This window comes from Hyla sarda, unplaced genomic scaffold, assembly GCF_029499605.1.
Source record: "Hyla sarda isolate aHylSar1 unplaced genomic scaffold, aHylSar1.hap1 scaffold_1134, whole genome shotgun sequence".
Lineage (NCBI taxonomy): Eukaryota > Metazoa > Chordata > Amphibia > Anura > Hylidae > Hyla > Hyla sarda.
This window is the reverse complement of record NW_026607755.1, coordinates 99,616-118,314: the sequence shown is the minus strand read 5'-3', so window position 1 is coordinate 118,314 and position 18,699 is coordinate 99,616. Positions and strand designations below refer to the sequence as shown.

Sequence of the window (18,699 nt, the reverse complement as noted above, 5' to 3'; positions counted from 1 at the left end):
ATCACAAATCCCTTTGGTTACATACACAACAAGCTGGGTTGTTGTTGTTTACACTCTGCAAGGCCTGTGGAAGTGAGTGACATCATAGCACTGTAGTTCTGAGGGTTCAAGATGGATGCAACAATCTCCTGTTGCTTCTATGAAGGCCGTAATAGACGACATCACCAAACAGCTCCTAGTCCACATACACAGCAAAGGAGAGATGTTGTTTACACCTAGTGATGTCAGTGGTATTGAGTGACATCACAGCACAGTGCTAAGGCTCCTGGGCCTGGACACAGCAGCGGCTGCAATATCTCAACGGAGAATACGTTATATCTATGTGTTGTGTGTGCGCATATATATATATATATATATTATATATATATATATATATATATATATTTCTCCGCCGAAATCACTTTTAAACCCATTCCACCTTTTTTTCCCTTCTCTTCCTCTTACTTTTTTTTCACGTTTTTTTAACGTTTTTCTCCTTTTCCGCCTCTTTTCTGGGCGTATTATTCTTCTTTTTCTCCTTTTTCTATTCGTCTAATGCATACCCCATCAGTGCAGCAATGCTTATTCAATCCGCCAGCAGATGGATACACTGGGGGATAATTTTCTAAGGATTTTATACTGATTTTTCCTGTCTGAATTTGTCGCACAGAAAGTTGCAGGCCAAATATGTGTGACATTTCTGCGACTTTAGCTTCTAGAGCATTTTTACAACATTATACATAGGTGCTGAATACATAAAAAGCGACTGTTCAGCGACAGACAAGTCGCATCGGCTGAAAGTAGGCCAGAATGTCAGTCCATGTTGGAGCAGGTTTAGATACAGTCTAAAGTCATAGATCTCAAAGTCTGTTGCACAGAATTTAGCAAGGGCCTCGCACCTTCTGATGCATCAGGTAGGTGCACAATAGCATAGCCTAACCCTCTGTACTTTGGTCTATATTGATGCGGGACATAGACAGCCAGCTGATGACCAATCCATTAGTGCAATGGATGGCTGGAAGCATTTGTCTTTGCCTTTGCAATACCACAGAAGCAATGCATGGTCAATGTACAGCAATGACACACCTGTGTGAACAGCCAGGAGACCCCCCCCCCCCCCCCCCCATGTTATGTTACATAGTTACATAGTTAGTACGGTCGAAAAAAGACATATGTCCATCACGTTCAACCAGGGAATTAAGGGGTAGGGGTGTGGCGCGATATTGGGGAAGGGATGAGATTTTATATTTCTTCATAAGCATTAATCTTATTTTGTCAATTAGGAACATTCAGCACCCACCCGCTATCAAGGCAGCTGCCTATCATGTCATGCCCTACCTGCACAGGTGTGCTGGCTACTCAAATGATCCAATTAAGGAGGCCATTTAGTCAGCAGCAGCAGAAGTCCTGTGCCTGGACGCTCCAACAGGGGCCAGACACAAGCAGAAGCCGAAGCAGCAGAAGCAGCAGCAGCACCACCTTTTGTTTTTTGGCTGCAGCAGCAGCAAGGCCCACAGGGCTGGCTAGCTGGCTAGCCAGCAAGCAGGTAGCAATGAAAGTAGGAATCTTTCTTTTTAACCCTGTAAGGGGGTGGTGCACTGTACCCGAAGATACTGCCATATCGGGTCAATGCATAGGGCGACGGAAGCAAGCTTCGAAATCGGCCCCCGTTCTCAAAAATCCATTTAATATATGGTCCCCAGATAGGGGACGTATCAGATATTAAACTGATAAGAACAGATACTACACTTGATCTTAGCCAAAAGGCCGAGAAGCGATAACCGTGAAAGGGGCGGGCCCAACAAGGTCCCCTTCATGGGCACTATCACTGCTTGCTGTCAGGGAGGCTGCCAGACAATTTTCCATGCACACTCTGGGCTGGGGGGCAGTCAACCACCAGTACACACAGCAGAACCTAAACCCATACCATTATTGCTAAGCAGCAAGACAGGGGCCCATTGCACTCCCACGGGGCCTTTTTAAATGCAATCCATAACCCGGATTTGCCAGGAACCCTTCTTACTCCTCCTACTTGCATGTGACACTGGGCTTAGGATCTGCATAGGAAACACACACACAAGCACACACCTACCTTTGTTGCCTGCAGATGCCTCCTTGGCTGTCCCCAAACGGTATCAAACCAACACCCACGGGAAGCTGTAAGCATAGAGGACATGCCTGCACCCCATTGGACTTACCTGTGTGGGTTAAATCCGGGTTATTTGACAACCTATGGCGGTGATGGTTCTGCTCAGGCAGAGCAGTGCTGATGCTCCTCATAAAGCTGTCGCTGCTGTGAAGGTTCTAGGTGACATCACAAATCCCTTTGGTTACATACACAACAAAGCTGGGTTGTTGTTGTTTACACTCTGCAAGGCCTGTGGAAGTGAGTGACATCATAGCACTGTAGTTCTGAGGGTTCAAGATGGATGCAACAATCTCCTGTTGCTTCTATGAAGGCCGTAATAGACGACATCACCAAACAGCTCCATAGTCACATACACAGCAAAGGAGAGATGTTGTTTACACCTAGTGATGTCAGTGGTATTGAGTGACATCACAGCACAGTGCTAAGGCTCCTGGGCCTGGACACAGCAGCGGCTGCAATATCTCAACGGAGAATACGTTTATATCTATGTGTGTGTGTGCGCATATATATATATATATATATATATATATATATATATATATTCTCCGCCGAAATCACTTTTAAACCCATTTCCACCTTTTTTTCCCTTCTCTTCCTCTTACTTTTTTTTCACGTTTTTTTACGTTTTTCTCCTTTTCGCCTCTTTTCTGGGCGTATTATTCTTCTTTTTCTTCTTTTTTTTCGTCTAATGCATTCCCCATCAGTGCAGCAATGCTTATTCAATACCGCCAGCAGATGGAGACACTGGGGGATAATTTTCTAAGGATTTATACTGATTTTTCCTGTCTGAATTTGTCGCACAGAAAGTTGCAGGCCAAATATGTGTGACATTTCTGCGACTTTAGCTTCTAGAGCATTTTTACAACATTATACATAGGTGCTGAATACATAAAAAGCGACTGTTCAGCGACAGACAAGTCGCATCGGCTGAAAGTAGGCCAGAATGTCAGTCCATGTTGGAGCAGGTTTAGATACAGTCTAAAGCATAGATCTCAAAGTCTGTGCACAGAATTTAGCAAGGGCCTCGCACCTTCTGATGCATCAGGTAGGTGCACAATAGCATAGCCTAACCCTCTGTACTTTGGTCTATATTGATGCGGGACATAGACAGCCAGCTGATGACCAATCCATTAGTGCAATGGATGGCTGGAAGCATTTGTCTTTGCCTTTGCAATACCACAGAAGCAATGCATGGTCAATGTACAGCAATGACACACCTGTGTGAACAGCCAGGAGACCCCCCCCCCCCCCCCCCATGTTATGTTACATAGTTACATAGTTAGTACGGTCGAAAAAAGACATATGTCCATCACGTTCAACCAGGGAATTAAGGGGTAGGGGTGTGGCGCGATATTGGGGAAGGGATGAGATTTTATATTTCTTCATAAGCATTAATCTTATTTTGTCAATTAGGAACATTCAGCACCCACCCGCTATCAAGGCAGCTGCCTATCATGTCATGCCCTACCTGCACAGGTGTGCTGGCTACTCAAATGATCCAATTAAGGAGGCCATTTAGTCAGCAGCAGCAGAAGTCCTGTGCCTGGACGCTCCAACAGGGGCCAGACACAAGCAGAAGCAGAAGCAGCAGAAGCAGCAGCAGCACCACCTTTTGTTTTTTGGCTGCAGCAGCAGCAAGGCCCACAGGGCTGGCTAGCTGGCTAGCCAGCAAGCAGGTAGCAATGAAAGTAGGAATCTTTCTTTTTAACCCTGTAAGGGGGTGGTGCACTGTACCCGAAGATACTGCCATATCGGGTCAATGCATAGGGCGACGGAAGCAAGCTTCGAAATCGGCCCCCGTTCTCAAAAATCCATTTAATATATGGTCCCCAGATAGGGGACGTATCAGATATTAAACTGATAAGAACAGATTTTTTTTTTTTTTTTTTTTTCCTCAGTTACAGACTATTGTTTGGACGATCATCAGGTCACCTACCAAGACTCGTCACTTAAAACAATATCTGAAAAAACATCATACGGAAAAAACTAACTAAGGGAACCGAGTGCCAAGAAAAAGTGACTAAACAACAAAACAAAAAAACATGTCAAAAACAATCACAGAAATTGGTCAAAAACTTACAGCTTTCTCCTTTACGTACTTCTTATAAATTCTTCCATCGTGTATGCATCCAGATTTTCTCCGCTTCTTCTTCACCAATTCTCTTTTTGTCCAGTAGAAAGATAGTAAAAATCCTTCCTAAAAACAATCTTTTCAATTCCCTCGGAGAAATAACAACATTTTTAAAAACAAGCAAATTGCGTGAGTCCCATAAAACCTCTTTAAAAACAGAAAAAAGAATCCAATTAGTACGTGTATCTTCCTTTTTACTAAGATCTTGACCAATAAAAACTTTCTCAAAAGAAAAACTGTTATATCCAGTGAGTTGGATTAAAAACCTCTTTAAAAACATAAAAAATTCTTTTGCATAAAAACAGTCCCAATAAAGGTGCACTAAGTCTTCTCTACCTCCACAACCCTCTCTTGGGCATCTGTCACTTATTCTCAAACCTCTTCCATTTAAAAAAGATCGGGTTGGGAGGCAGCCATGAAAGGACATCCAACTAACGTCTTTTTGTCTGTTTGATAGTCTAATAACTTTAAAAAACTTCCAAATCTTCACAGACTGAGCATTAGTGCAGAATGGTACTTCATATAATCTCTCATTTTTCCTTATTTCTTGTTCTATTTTCTTTTTATCAGGTTCACCTAAAGAGCTCAAACCAAATTGATCATTGAAAGACCTGAGGAGCACATAGAAGGTAGGTATCACATGTGCTATGGGTCTCCTCAAATCCCTCTCACACCAGCCCCATTTGGAAAACAACCATCCTGCAAGGTATTTACTCATGTCTGCCGCCCTATTATTGCACTGTATCAATTTAAAAATTAAAAGAAAATAGTGCACCTTTAAAAACAGATCAATGTTTGGAAAGTTATATCCGCCCAAATTCATACTCTTCATCACTTCTTCTCTTCTCATTTTCTCCATCTTAGACCCCCAGAAGAACACAAAAAGCTTCCTTGTGACTCTCCTAGTCCATAACTTCCCTGGAGGAAGCACCATAGCCGTATACAAGAGAAGCGGTAGGATTACAGACTTAATGATAAGAACTTTCCCTTTAAGTGACAAGTTCCTTAACCTCCAGAAGGATAGCTTCTTCTCAATTTTACTGTCCAAAGTCTCATAACTTTTCTTTCCTTTGAGGTCTTTGTCAAATATCACTCCTAGCACTTCAATGTCTTCTTTTTCCTTAACACCATCCACTACTATATTCTCTTGGTTCCCAAGACTGCATAATTGGCACTTCCCCCAGTTCACATTCATCCCAGCCACACAACAAAAAATCCTCACATGCAAATTTACTCTGTTGAGATCTGCTTGGGATGTACAAGTAAAAACCACATCGTCCATATAACTTAAGACCTTTAACTTACTACCATCACTACCTGGAATAAAAACACCACTCACACATTTATCTTTCTGCACATTCTTCAACAGGCCCTCTATAACGCATATAAACAGAATTGGGGAGAGTGGGCATCCCTGTCTGACTCCAGACAAGACATTAAAAGCAGGCCCCACATGCCCATTTACTAAAATCTGACTTGTCACCCCATGATAAAAACTCATAATAACAGATAATAACTTTTCTGGAATACCTAAGTGTTTTAAAACAATGAACATAAAATCATGTGCAACCTTATCATAAGCCTTTTCGAAATCTATGGACTCAACAAACAGTGCATTCTTGTTAAAGTTACTGTAATAAATAGAGTCTCTTAAAAGCAATAAATTATCTGTTATTTTTCTTTTCGGTACTGCACAAACTTGGTATTCTCCTACAAGGTGGTCCACTACATCACTCAGTCTATTAGCCACAATCTTAGCAATTATCTTGTAGTCACAATTTAATAAAGTTATAGGTCTCCAATTTTTAAGATCTCTGCCATCACCTTTTTTATGAATTAATGTTATGACCCCTTTCTTCATAGATTCAGCTAAAACACCTGAGTTAAAAACATATTGCACCACCCGTGTAAACTCTTTACTTAAAATATTCCAGAACGCGGAATAAAACTCAGCGGGGAGACCATCACAGCCTGGTGTCTTCCCTTTGGCCATCTTATCCAGGGCCTGCTTGATCTCCCCTTCACTAACATCATCAATCAAAAAATCAACTTTTTCAACAGGAACATTATTCTCCAAAATATTACAATAATCATTCATCTCCGTCTCACTGGCTCTGCTCTTATTACTAAAGAGTGTCTCATAAAATCTGCCAATCTCCTTCACCATCTCCTCTCCAAAAACTTCCCCCGTAGGGGTAAAAACAGATTTAAAAACACCTTTAGCATTAAAACATTTTTTAAAGAAATACCGTGTACACTGCTCATTTTCTTCTAGGTGCTGCACTTTAGACTTATATACAATATTCCTTCCCTTTTCCAACAACCTTTTTTTCATCTCCCCCTTCACCTTAACAATCTCATCCTCCACCTCCACACCAACACGTTTAAACTTATAGAGAGTCTCTAACCGGGATACAAGCCTTTCATCACTCCTCCTCTTCTCTTGTGCTCTCTTTATGCAAAACATCTTAAAGAAATTAGAAAACTCTCCTTTAGCCCATTCCCACCACACTAAGACATTACTAAAATCAGGTTGTTTAGAAACACAGGATAAAAACACATGATTAAAACCAGCCATTACTTCCTCATCTTCCAATAGACTTACATTTAATTTCCAGAGCCCCCTCCCAAAATGAAGGGACTCTGTGACACTTATCTCAGCCGACACCATCTTGTGGTCTGAGAAAGTTGACATCATTTGATTGCACCGGACCACCTTAATCCCATCAGAGACCAGGATGTAATCGATCCGGGATTTACAGCGGCCACTATCTGATATGTACGTATATCTTTCATCAGTGCTAACCATCAGTCCAACATCAGTAAAATGCAAGTCTTGAATAATTTGATTTAAAACATTGGAAGTAATATCAGTTCTAACCTCAGCAGAGCTCTCACGATCATTGACGGATCTAATGCAGTTAAAATCGCCAACAATAATAGTATCTTCACGACCAGGGATAAAAAACTTAAGGGACTCTAAAAAAGACAAACGTGCTTGTTTTTCTGCTGGAGCATACACATTAAAAATTCTCATCCTCTGGCCCAAAACCTCAAAAATTAAAACCATACAACGACCAGGTACTAAAATTTGGCAATTTAAAACTTTAATGTCCCTGTTTCGCAATAAAATCCCCACACCTTCATTTTTGTTTTCTGCACATGTGGACCAGAAGGACTGCCCACACTTCCACTCATTTGCATAAGGTGCTGACTTTATTGCACACTCCTGTAAACATATCACATCACTTCTAACATTCTCAAGAATATCAAAAATTGCAGCTCTCCTAATTTCAGACTCAATACTTCTTACATTAATAGTTGTTACAACCAAAGTCATAATAACTAGGAAAAGAAAACCAAATGCTTTAAAATCCATCTTAACTTAGAAATTAACATTTTGGCCTTCAACTTTCCTATGTAAACTTGCAAAACAATCAGGCGACCCTATGTTAGAGTCCCTGTCTATTTCATTATCACTACCAAGAACAAGGGCTTCCTGATCCTCAGACCAGCTCCCTGTCTTACACCTTTTATTCACCACCTGCACATCCTCATCTTCCTCCTCCTCTTCTTCCTTACTGCGAGAAACTCTCTGACCAGGTGTTAGAGATCTCTGAGATGACCCAACAACTTCCATTCCCTCCTCCTCCCCCACAATTGGGTTTGGACATTCAATATCATCCATAGCCTCTTCACTAGAAAGAACATCACCATACACTGTCTCAATTTTCTCCACCACTTTCACTTTTTTTGCTTTTTTCTTTTTCACCAAGGTAAATTCACCTCCCACACCTGTCTCCTCACCAGTCACAGCAGTGGAAACACCCTCCTCCCCTGACCTCTCCTGAGTGCTAATGTGCTCCACTATCACAGAACTTTCCTCAGCCACCTGTGCCACATTAACACTCACACTCACACTCTCACCAACTCCAGGAACAAACCTCCCTCCCCCTTTTTCTCTTTGTTCTCCTCTATTCCCAGCTGCATCAGCATAACTTCTCTTCTTTTTATACCACATATCACAGCCTCTTGCCAAATGTTCCTCACTTCCACAGATATCACATGTCTTCTTCTCTGTACAGATACTTGCTTCATGACCAGTTTTCCCACAATTTCTGCAACATTCTCCTTTCTCAGGGCAATAATCCTGCACATGGCCATAGGCATGGCACTTTCTACAATATTGCAACTGGCCTTCATAAAAGCAGAAACCTCTCTCTCCTCCGATAGAAAACACCTGTGGTATGCTCTTCCTTCCATCTTGCATTCCTTCATCTTTTTTAAATTTTACAATAAACTTTCTCTTACAATTAAAGTACCCAAACTTGTTCTTAAGTCTTCCTATAAATTTCACTTCCTCGCAATACCGGAACAAAAAGTTTGTAACCATTTCATCAGAAACCTTAGGATTATACATGTGGACAATTACTACCTTTGTTGTATTCATAAATAACGGTTCCACTTTAATCTTCTTCATTATAGCAGGCTCACTTTTCCTCTTCATTTCTTCAAGATCCATATAGACTCTCTGGCAAATCTCAGAACCACAAAAAGTAATATCATAAATTCCTTGCCTAGGAAAATCCTGTATAGCCAATACATTCCATACCTGTAGGTAATCAAGCTTGCGAAGAATCTCCACAACGATTTGGTCAAGTCCGATCGTCCCCCGGTGCTCGCCAGGAACGTAGATCCGCACCGTGTCCTCAAGTCCACGCGCCTTCTCGCTCATTTTTGCAGGTAAAACCCACGATCGCAGCTCAGCAACAATCCAGGGCCCCCCGTAAAGAGGGCCCCGATCCCCACTCCTTTCAACCCAAACCACGCACAGAAATCCACACGTGATCTTAGCCAAAAGGCCGAGAAGCGATAACCGTGAAAGGGGCGGGCCCAACAAGGTCCCCTTCATGGGCACTATCACTGCTTGCTGTCAGGGAGGCTGCCAGACAATTTTCCATGCACACTCTGGGCTGGGGGGCAGTCAACCACCAGTACACACAGCAGAACCTAAACCCATACCATTATTGCTAAGCAGCAAGACAGGGGCCCATTGCACTCCCACGGGGCCTTTTTAAATGCAATCCATAACCCGGACCGGATTTGCCAGGAACCCTTCTTACTCCTCCTACTTGCATGTGACACTGGGCTTAGGATCTGCATAGGAAACACACACACAAGCACACACCTACCTTTGTTGCCTGCAGATGCCTCCTTGGCTGTCCCCAAACGGTATCAAACCAACACCCACGGGAAGCTGTAAGCATAGAGGACATGCCTGCACCCCATTGGACTTACCTGTGTGGGTTAAATCCGGGTTATTTGACAACCTATGGCGGTGATGGTTCTGCTCAGGCAGAGCAGTGCTGATGCTCCTCATAAAGCTGTCGCTGCTGTGAAGGTTCTAGGTGACATCACAAATCCCTTTGGTTACATACACAACAAAGCTGGGTTGTTGTTGTTTACACTCTGCAAGGCCTGTGGAAGTGAGTGACATCATAGCACTGTAGTTCTGAGGGTTCAAGATGGATGCAACAATCTCCTGTTGCTTCTATGAAGGCCGTAATAGACGACATCACCAAACAGCTCCATAGTCACATACACAGCAAAGGAGAGATGTTGTTTACACCTAGTGATGTCAGTGGTATTGAGTGACATCACAGCACAGTGCTAAGGCTCCTGGGCCTGGACACAGCAGCGGCTGCAATATCTCAACGGAGAATACGTTTATATCTATGTGTGTGTGTGCGCATATATATATATATATATATATATATATATATATATATATATATATATCTCCGCCGAAATCACTTTTAAACCCATTTCCACCTTTTTTTCCCTTCTCTTCCTCTTACTTTTTTTTCACGTTTTTTTACGTTTTTCTCCTTTTCGCCTCTTTTCTGGGCGTATTATTCTTCTTTTTCTTCTTTTTTTTCGTCTAATGCATACCCCATCAGTGCAGCAATGCTTATTCAATACCGCCAGCAGATGGAGACACTGGGGGATAATTTTCTAAGGATTTATACTGATTTTTCCTGTCTGAATTTGTCGCACAGAAAGTTGCAGGCCAAATATGTGTGACATTTCTGCGACTTTAGCTTCTAGAGCATTTTTACAACATTATACATAGGTGCTGAATACATAAAAAGCGACTGTTCAGCGACAGACAAGTCGCATCGGCTGAAAGTAGGCCAGAATGTCAGTCCATGTTGGAGCAGGTTTAGATACAGTCTAAAGCATAGATCTCAAAGTCTGTGCACAGAATTTAGCAAGGGCCTCGCACCTTCTGATGCATCAGGTAGGTGCACAATAGCATAGCCTAACCCTCTGTACTTTGGTCTATATTGATGCGGGACATAGACAGCCAGCTGATGACCAATCCATTAGTGCAATGGATGGCTGGAAGCATTTGTCTTTGCCTTTGCAATACCACAGAAGCAATGCATGGTCAATGTACAGCAATGACACACCTGTGTGAACAGCCAGGAGACCCCCCCCCCCCCCCCCCCATGTTATGTTACATAGTTACATAGTTAGTACGGTCGAAAAAAGACATATGTCCATCACGTTCAACCAGGGAATTAAGGGGTAGGGGTGTGGCGCGATATTGGGGAAGGGATGAGATTTTATATTTCTTCATAAGCATTAATCTTATTTTGTCAATTAGGAACATTCAGCACCCACCCGCTATCAAGGCAGCTGCCTATCATGTCATGCCCTACCTGCACAGGTGTGCTGGCTACTCAAATGATCCAATTAAGGAGGCCATTTAGTCAGCAGCAGCAGAAGTCCTGTGCCTGGACGCTCCAACAGGGGCCAGACACAAGCAGAAGCAGAAGCAGCAGAAGCAGCAGCAGCACCACCTTTTGTTTTTTGGCTGCAGCAGCAGCAAGGCCCACAGGGCTGGCTAGCTGGCTAGCCAGCAAGCAGGTAGCAATGAAAGTAGGAATCTTTCTTTTTAACCCTGTAAGGGGGTGGTGCACTGTACCCGAAGATACTGCCATATCGGGTCAATGCATAGGGCGACGGAAGCAAGCTTCGAAATCGGCCCCCGTTCTCAAAAATCCATTTAATATATGGTCCCCAGATAGGGGACGTATCAGATATTAAACTGATAAGAACAGATACTACACTTGATCTTAGCCAAAAGGCCGAGAAGCGATAACCGTGAAAGGGGCGGGCCCAACAAGGTCCCCTTCATGGGCACTATCACTGCTTGCTGTCAGGGAGGCTGCCAGACAATTTTCCATGCACACTCTGGGCTGGGGGGCAGTCAACCACCAGTACACACAGCAGAACCTAAACCCATACCATTATTGCTAAGCAGCAAGACAGGGGCCCATTGCACTCCCACGGGGCCTTTTTAAATGCAATCCATAACCCGGATTTGCCAGGAACCCTTCTTACTCCTCCTACTTGCATGTGACACTGGGCTTAGGATCTGCATAGGAAACACACACACAAGCACACACCTACCTTTGTTGCCTGCAGATGCCTCCTTGGCTGTCCCCAAACGGTATCAAACCAACACCCACGGGAAGCTGTAAGCATAGAGGACATGCCTGCACCCCATTGGACTTACCTGTGTGGGTTAAATCCGGGTTATTTGACAACCTATGGCGGTGATGGTTCTGCTCAGGCAGAGCAGTGCTGATGCTCCTCATAAAGCTGTCGCTGCTGTGAAGGTTCTAGGTGACATCACAAATCCCTTTGGTTACATACACAACAAAGCTGGGTTGTTGTTGTTTACACTCTGCAAGGCCTGTGGAAGTGAGTGACATCATAGCACTGTAGTTCTGAGGGTTCAAGATGGATGCAACAATCTCCTGTTGCTTCTATGAAGGCCGTAATAGACGACATCACCAAACAGCTCCATAGTCACATACACAGCAAAGGAGAGATGTTGTTTACACCTAGTGATGTCAGTGGTATTGAGTGACATCACAGCACAGTGCTAAGGCTCCTGGGCCTGGACACAGCAGCGGCTGCAATATCTCAACGGAGAATACGTTTATATCTATGTGTGTGTGTGCGCATATATATATATATATATATATATATATATATATATATATATATATTCTCCGCCGAAATCACTTTTAAACCCATTTCCACCTTTTTTTCCCTTCTCTTCCTCTTACTTTTTTTTCACGTTTTTTTACGTTTTTCTCCTTTTCGCCTCTTTTCTGGGCGTATTATTCTTCTTTTTCTTCTTTTTTTTCGTCTAATGCATACCCCATCAGTGCAGCAATGCTTATTCAATACCGCCAGCAGATGGAGACACTGGGGGATAATTTTCTAAGGATTTATACTGATTTTTCCTGTCTGAATTTGTCGCACAGAAAGTTGCAGGCCAAATATGTGTGACATTTCTGCGACTTTAGCTTCTAGAGCATTTTTACAACATTATACATAGGTGCTGAATACATAAAAAGCGACTGTTCAGCGACAGACAAGTCGCATCGGCTGAAAGTAGGCCAGAATGTCAGTCCATGTTGGAGCAGGTTTAGATACAGTCTAAAGCATAGATCTCAAAGTCTGTGCACAGAATTTAGCAAGGGCCTCGCACCTTCTGATGCATCAGGTAGGTGCACAATAGCATAGCCTAACCCTCTGTACTTTGGTCTATATTGATGCGGGACATAGACAGCCAGCTGATGACCAATCCATTAGTGCAATGGATGGCTGGAAAAGCATTTGTCTTTGCCTTTGCAATACCACAGAAGCAATGCATGGTCAATGTACAGCAATGACACACCTGTGTGAACAGCCAGGAGACCCCCCCATGTTATGTTACATAGTTACATAGTTAGTACGGTCGAAAAAAGACATATGTCCATCACGTTCAACCAGGGAATTAAGGGGTAGGGGTGTGGCGCGATATTGGGGAAGGGATGAGATTTTATATTTCTTCATAAGCATTAATCTTATTTTGTCAATTAGGAACATTCAGCACCCACCCGCTATCAAGGCAGCTGCCTATCATGTCATGCCCTACCTGCACAGGTGTGCTGGCTACTCAAATGATCCAATTAAGGAGGCCATTTAGTCAGCAGCAGCAGAAGTCCTGTGCCTGGACGCTCCAACAGGGGCCAGACACAAGCAGAAGCAGAAGCAGCAGAAGCAGCAGCAGCACCACCTTTTGTTTTTTGGCTGCAGCAGCAGCAAGGCCCACAGGGCTGGCTAGCTGGCTAGCCAGCAAGCAGGTAGCAATGAAAGTAGGAATCTTTCTTTTTAACCCTGTAAGGGGGTGGTGCACTGTACCCGAAGATACTGCCATATCGGGTCAATGCATAGGGCGACGGAAGCAAGCTTCGAAATCGGCCCCCGTTCTCAAAAATCCATTTAATATATGGTCCCCAGATAGGGGACGTATCAGATATTAAACTGATAAGAACAGATACTACACTTGATCTTAGCCAAAAGGCCGAGAAGCGATAACCGTGAAAGGGGCGGGCCCAACAAGGTCCCCTTCATGGGCACTATCACTGCTTGCTGTCAGGGAGGCTGCCAGACAATTTTCCATGCACACTCTGGGCTGGGGGGCAGTCAACCACCAGTACACACAGCAGAACCTAAACCCATACCATTATTGCTAAGCAGCAAGACAGGGGCCCATTGCACTCCCACGGGGCCTTTTTAAATGCAATCCATAACCCGGATTTGCCAGGAACCCTTCTTACTCCTCCTACTTGCATGTGACACTGGGCTTAGGATCTGCATAGGAAACACACACACAAGCACACACCTACCTTTGTTGCCTGCAGATGCCTCCTTGGCTGTCCCCAAACGGTATCAAACCAACACCCACGGGAAGCTGTAAGCATAGAGGACATGCCTGCACCCCATTGGACTTACCTGTGTGGGTTAAATCCGGGTTATTTGACAACCTATGGCGGTGATGGTTCTGCTCAGGCAGAGCAGTGCTGATGCTCCTCATAAAGCTGTCGCTGCTGTGAAGGTTCTAGGTGACATCACAAATCCCTTTGGTTACATACACAACAAAGCTGGGTTGTTGTTGTTTACACTCTGCAAGGCCTGTGGAAGTGAGTGACATCATAGCACTGTAGTTCTGAGGGTTCAAGATGGATGCAACAATCTCCTGTTGCTTCTATGAAGGCCGTAATAGACGACATCACCAAACAGCTCCATAGTCACATACACAGCAAAGGAGAGATGTTGTTTACACCTAGTGATGTCAGTGGTATTGAGTGACATCACAGCACAGTGCTAAGGCTCCTGGGCCTGGACACAGCAGCGGCTGCAATATCTCAACGGAGAATACGTTTATATCTATGTGTGTGTGTGCGCATATATATATATATATATATATATATATATATATATATATATATTTCTCCGCCGAAATCACTTTTAAACCCATTTCCACCTTTTTTTCCCTTCTCTTCCTCTTACTTTTTTTTCACGTTTTTTTACGTTTTTCTCCTTTTCGCCTCTTTTCTGGGCGTATTATTCTTCTTTTTCTTCTTTTTTTTCGTCTAATGCATACCCCATCAGTGCAGCAATGCTTATTCAATACCGCCAGCAGATGGAGACACTGGGGGATAATTTTCTAAGGATTTATACTGATTTTTCCTGTCTGAATTTGTCGCACAGAAAGTTGCAGGCCAAATATGTGTGACATTTCTGCGACTTTAGCTTCTAGAGCATTTTTACAACATTATACATAGGTGCTGAATACATAAAAAGCGACTGTTCAGCGACAGACAAGTCGCATCGGCTGAAAGTAGGCCAGAATGTCAGTCCATGTTGGAGCAGGTTTAGATACAGTCTAAAGCATAGATCTCAAAGTCTGTGCACAGAATTTAGCAAGGGCCTCGCACCTTCTGATGCATCAGGTAGGTGCACAATAGCATAGCCTAACCCTCTGTACTTTGGTCTATATTGATGCGGGACATAGACAGCCAGCTGATGACCAATCCATTAGTGCAATGGATGGCTGGAAGCATTTGTCTTTGCCTTTGCAATACCACAGAAGCAATGCATGGTCAATGTACAGCAATGACACACCTGTGTGAACAGCCAGGAGACCCCCCCCCCCCCCCCCATGTTATGTTACATAGTTACATAGTTAGTACGGTCGAAAAAAGACATATGTCCATCACGTTCAACCAGGGAATTAAGGGGTAGGGGTGTGGCGCGATATTGGGGAAGGGATGAGATTTTATATTTCTTCATAAGCATTAATCTTATTTTGTCAATTAGGAACATTCAGCACCCACCCGCTATCAAGGCAGCTGCCTATCATGTCATACCCTACCTGCACAGGTGTGCTGGCTACTCAAATGATCCAATTAAGGAGGCCATTTAGTCAGCAGCAGCAGAAGTCCTGTGCCTGGACGCTCCAACAGGGGCCAGACACAAGCAGAAGCAGAAGCAGCAGAAGCAGCAGCAGCACCACCTTTTGTTTTTTGGCTGCAGCAGCAGCAAGGCCCACAGGGCTGGCTAGCTGGCTAGCCAGCAAGCAGGTAGCAATGAAAGTAGGAATCTTTCTTTTTAACCCTGTAAGGGGGTGGTGCACTGTACCCGAAGATACTGCCATATCGGGTCAATGCATAGGGCGACGGAAGCAAGCTTCGAAATCGGCCCCCGTTCTCAAAAATCCATTTAATATATGGTCCCCAGATAGGGGACGTATCAGATATTAAACTGATAAGAACAGATACTACACTTGATCTTAGCCAAAAGGCCGAGAAGCGATAACCGTGAAAGGGGCGGGCCCAACAAGGTCCCCTTCATGGGCACTATCACTGCTTGCTGTCAGGGAGGCTGCCAGACAATTTTCCATGCACACTCTGGGCTGGGGGGCAGTCAACCACCAGTACACACAGCAGAACCTAAACCCATACCATTATTGCTAAGCAGCAAGACAGGGGCCCATTGCACTCCCACGGGGCCTTTTTAAATGCAATCCATAACCCGGATTTGCCAGGAACCCTTCTTACTCCTCCTACTTGCATGTGACACTGGGCTTAGGATCTGCATAGGAAACACACACACAAGCACACACCTACCTTTGTTGCCTGCAGATGCCTCCTTGGCTGTCCCCAAACGGTATCAAACCAACACCCACGGGAAGCTGTAAGCATAGAGGACATGCCTGCACCCCATTGGACTTACCTGTGTGGGTTAAATCCGGGTTATTTGACAACCTATGGCGGTGATGGTTCTGCTCAGGCAGAGCAGTGCTGATGCTCCTCATAAAGCTGTCGCTGCTGTGAAGGTTCTAGGTGACATCACAAATCCCTTTGGTTACATACACAACAAAGCTGGGTTGTTGTTGTTTACACTCTGCAAGGCCTGTGGAAGTGAGTGACATCATAGCACTGTAGTTCTGAGGGTTCAAGATGGATGCAACAATCTCCTGTTGCTTCTATGAAGGCCGTAATAGACGACATCACCAAACAGCTCCATAGTCACATACACAGCAAAGGAGAGATGTTGTTTACACCTAGTGATGTCAGTGGTATTGAGTGACATCACAGCACAGTGCTAAGGCTCCTGGGCCTGGACACAGCAGCGGCTGCAATATCTCAACGGAGAATACGTTTATATCTATGTGTGTGTGTGCGCATATATATATATATATATATATATATATATATATATATATATATATTTCTCCGCCGAAATCACTTTTAAACCCATTTCCACCTTTTTTTCCCTTCTCTTCCTCTTACTTTTTTTTCACGTTTTTTTACGTTTTTCTCCTTTTCGCCTCTTTTCTGGGCGTATTATTCTTCTTTTTCTTCTTTTTTTTCGTCTAATGCATACCCCATCAGTGCAGCAATGCTTATTCAATACCGCCAGCAGATGGAGACACTGGGGGATAATTTTCTAAGGATTTATACTGATTTTTCCTGTCTGAATTTGTCGCACAGAAAGTTGCAGGCCAAATATGTGTGACATTTCTGCGACTTTAGCTTCTAGAGCATTTTTACAACATTATACATAGGTGCTGAATACATAAAAAGCGACTGTTCAGCGACAGACAAGTCGCATCGGCTGAAAGTAGGCCAGAATGTCAGTCCATGTTGGAGCAGGTTTAGATACAGTCTAAAGCATAGATCTCAAAGTCTGTGCACAGAATTTAGCAAGGGCCTCGCACCTTCTGATGCATCAGGTAGGTGCACAATAGCATAGCCTAACCCTCTGTACTTTGGTCTATATTGATGCGGGACATAGACAGCCAGCTGATGACCAATCCATTAGTGCAATGGATGGCTGGAAGCATTTGTCTTTGCCTTTGCAATACCACAGAAGCAATGCATGGTCAATGTACAGCAATGACACACCTGTGTGAACAGCCAGGAGACCCCCCCCCCCCCCCCCATGTTATGTTACATAGTTACATAGTTAGTACGGTCGAAAAAAGACATATGTCCATCACGTTCAACCAGGGAATTAAGGGGTAGGGGTGTGGCGCGATATTGGGGAAGGGATGAGATTTTATATTTCTTCATAAGCATTAATCTTATTTTGTCAATTAGGAACATTCAGCACCCACCCGCTATCAAGGCAGCTGCCTATCATGTCATGCCCTACCTGCACAGGTGTGCTGGCTACTCAAATGATCCAATTAAGGAGGCCATTTAGTCAGCAGCAGCAGAAGTCCTGTGCCTGGACGCTCCAACAGGGGCCAGACACAAGCAGAAGCAGAAGCAGCAGAAGCAGCAGCAGCACCACCTTTTGTTTTTTGGCTGCAGCAGCAGCAAGGCCCACAGGGCTGGCTAGCTGGCTAGCCAGCAAGCAGGTAGCAATGAAAGTAGGAATCTTTCTTTTTAACCCTGTAAGGGGGTGGTGCACTGTACCCGAAGATACTGCCATATCGGGTCAATGCATAGGGCGACGGAAGCAAGCTTCGAAATCGGCCCCCGTTCTCAAAAATCCATTTAATATATGGTCCCCAGATAGGGGATGTATCAGATATTAAACTGATAAGAACAGATACTACACTTGATCTTAGCCAAAAGGCCGAGAAGCGATAACCGTGAAAGGGGCGGGCCCAACAAGGTCCCCTTCATGGGCACTATCACTGCTTGCTGTCAGGGAGGCTGCCAGACAATTTTCCATGCACACTCTGGGCTGGGGGGCAGTCAACCACCAGTACACACAGCAGAACCTAAACCCATACCATTATTGCTAAGCAGCAAGACAGGGGCCCATTGCACTCCCACGGGGCCTTTTTAAATGCAATCCATAACCCGGATTTGCCAGGAACCCTTCTTACTCCTCCTACTTGCATGTGACACTGGGCTTAGGATCTGCATAGGAAACACACACACAAGCACACACCTACCTTTGTTGCCTGCAGATGCCTCCTTGGCTGTCCCCAAACGGTATCAAACCAACACCCACGGGAAGCTGTAAGCATAGAGGACATGCCTGCACCCCATTGGACTTACCTGTGTGGGTT

General features: G+C 44.2%; 6 non-coding genes across 6 annotated transcripts; all 6 read right to left on the bottom strand.

Moving 5' to 3' along the window:
- Nucleotides 1-1,567: 1,567 nt before the first annotated feature.
- On the bottom strand, nt 1,568-1,758 carry LOC130301760 (U2 spliceosomal RNA). Its single transcript, XR_008852112.1, has one exon. It is a non-coding gene; the product is annotated as a U2 spliceosomal RNA (small nuclear RNA).
- A 2,088-nt stretch (nt 1,759-3,846) lies between these two features.
- On the bottom strand, nt 3,847-4,037 carry LOC130301767 (U2 spliceosomal RNA). Its single transcript, XR_008852120.1, has one exon. It is a non-coding gene; the product is annotated as a U2 spliceosomal RNA (small nuclear RNA).
- Nucleotides 4,038-11,234: 7,197 nt separating this feature from the next.
- Nucleotides 11,235-11,425, bottom strand: LOC130301759 (U2 spliceosomal RNA). Its single transcript, XR_008852111.1, has one exon. It is a non-coding gene; the product is annotated as a U2 spliceosomal RNA (small nuclear RNA).
- Nucleotides 11,426-13,510: 2,085 nt separating this feature from the next.
- Nucleotides 13,511-13,701, bottom strand: LOC130301757 (U2 spliceosomal RNA). The gene has a single exon (XR_008852110.1). It is a non-coding gene; the product is annotated as a U2 spliceosomal RNA (small nuclear RNA).
- Nucleotides 13,702-15,793: 2,092 nt separating this feature from the next.
- LOC130301756 (U2 spliceosomal RNA) lies at nt 15,794-15,984 on the bottom strand. Its single transcript, XR_008852109.1, has one exon. It is a non-coding gene; the product is annotated as a U2 spliceosomal RNA (small nuclear RNA).
- A 2,094-nt stretch (nt 15,985-18,078) lies between these two features.
- On the bottom strand, nt 18,079-18,269 carry LOC130301761 (U2 spliceosomal RNA). The gene has a single exon (XR_008852113.1). It is a non-coding gene; the product is annotated as a U2 spliceosomal RNA (small nuclear RNA).
- Nucleotides 18,270-18,699: the final 430 nt, after the last annotated feature.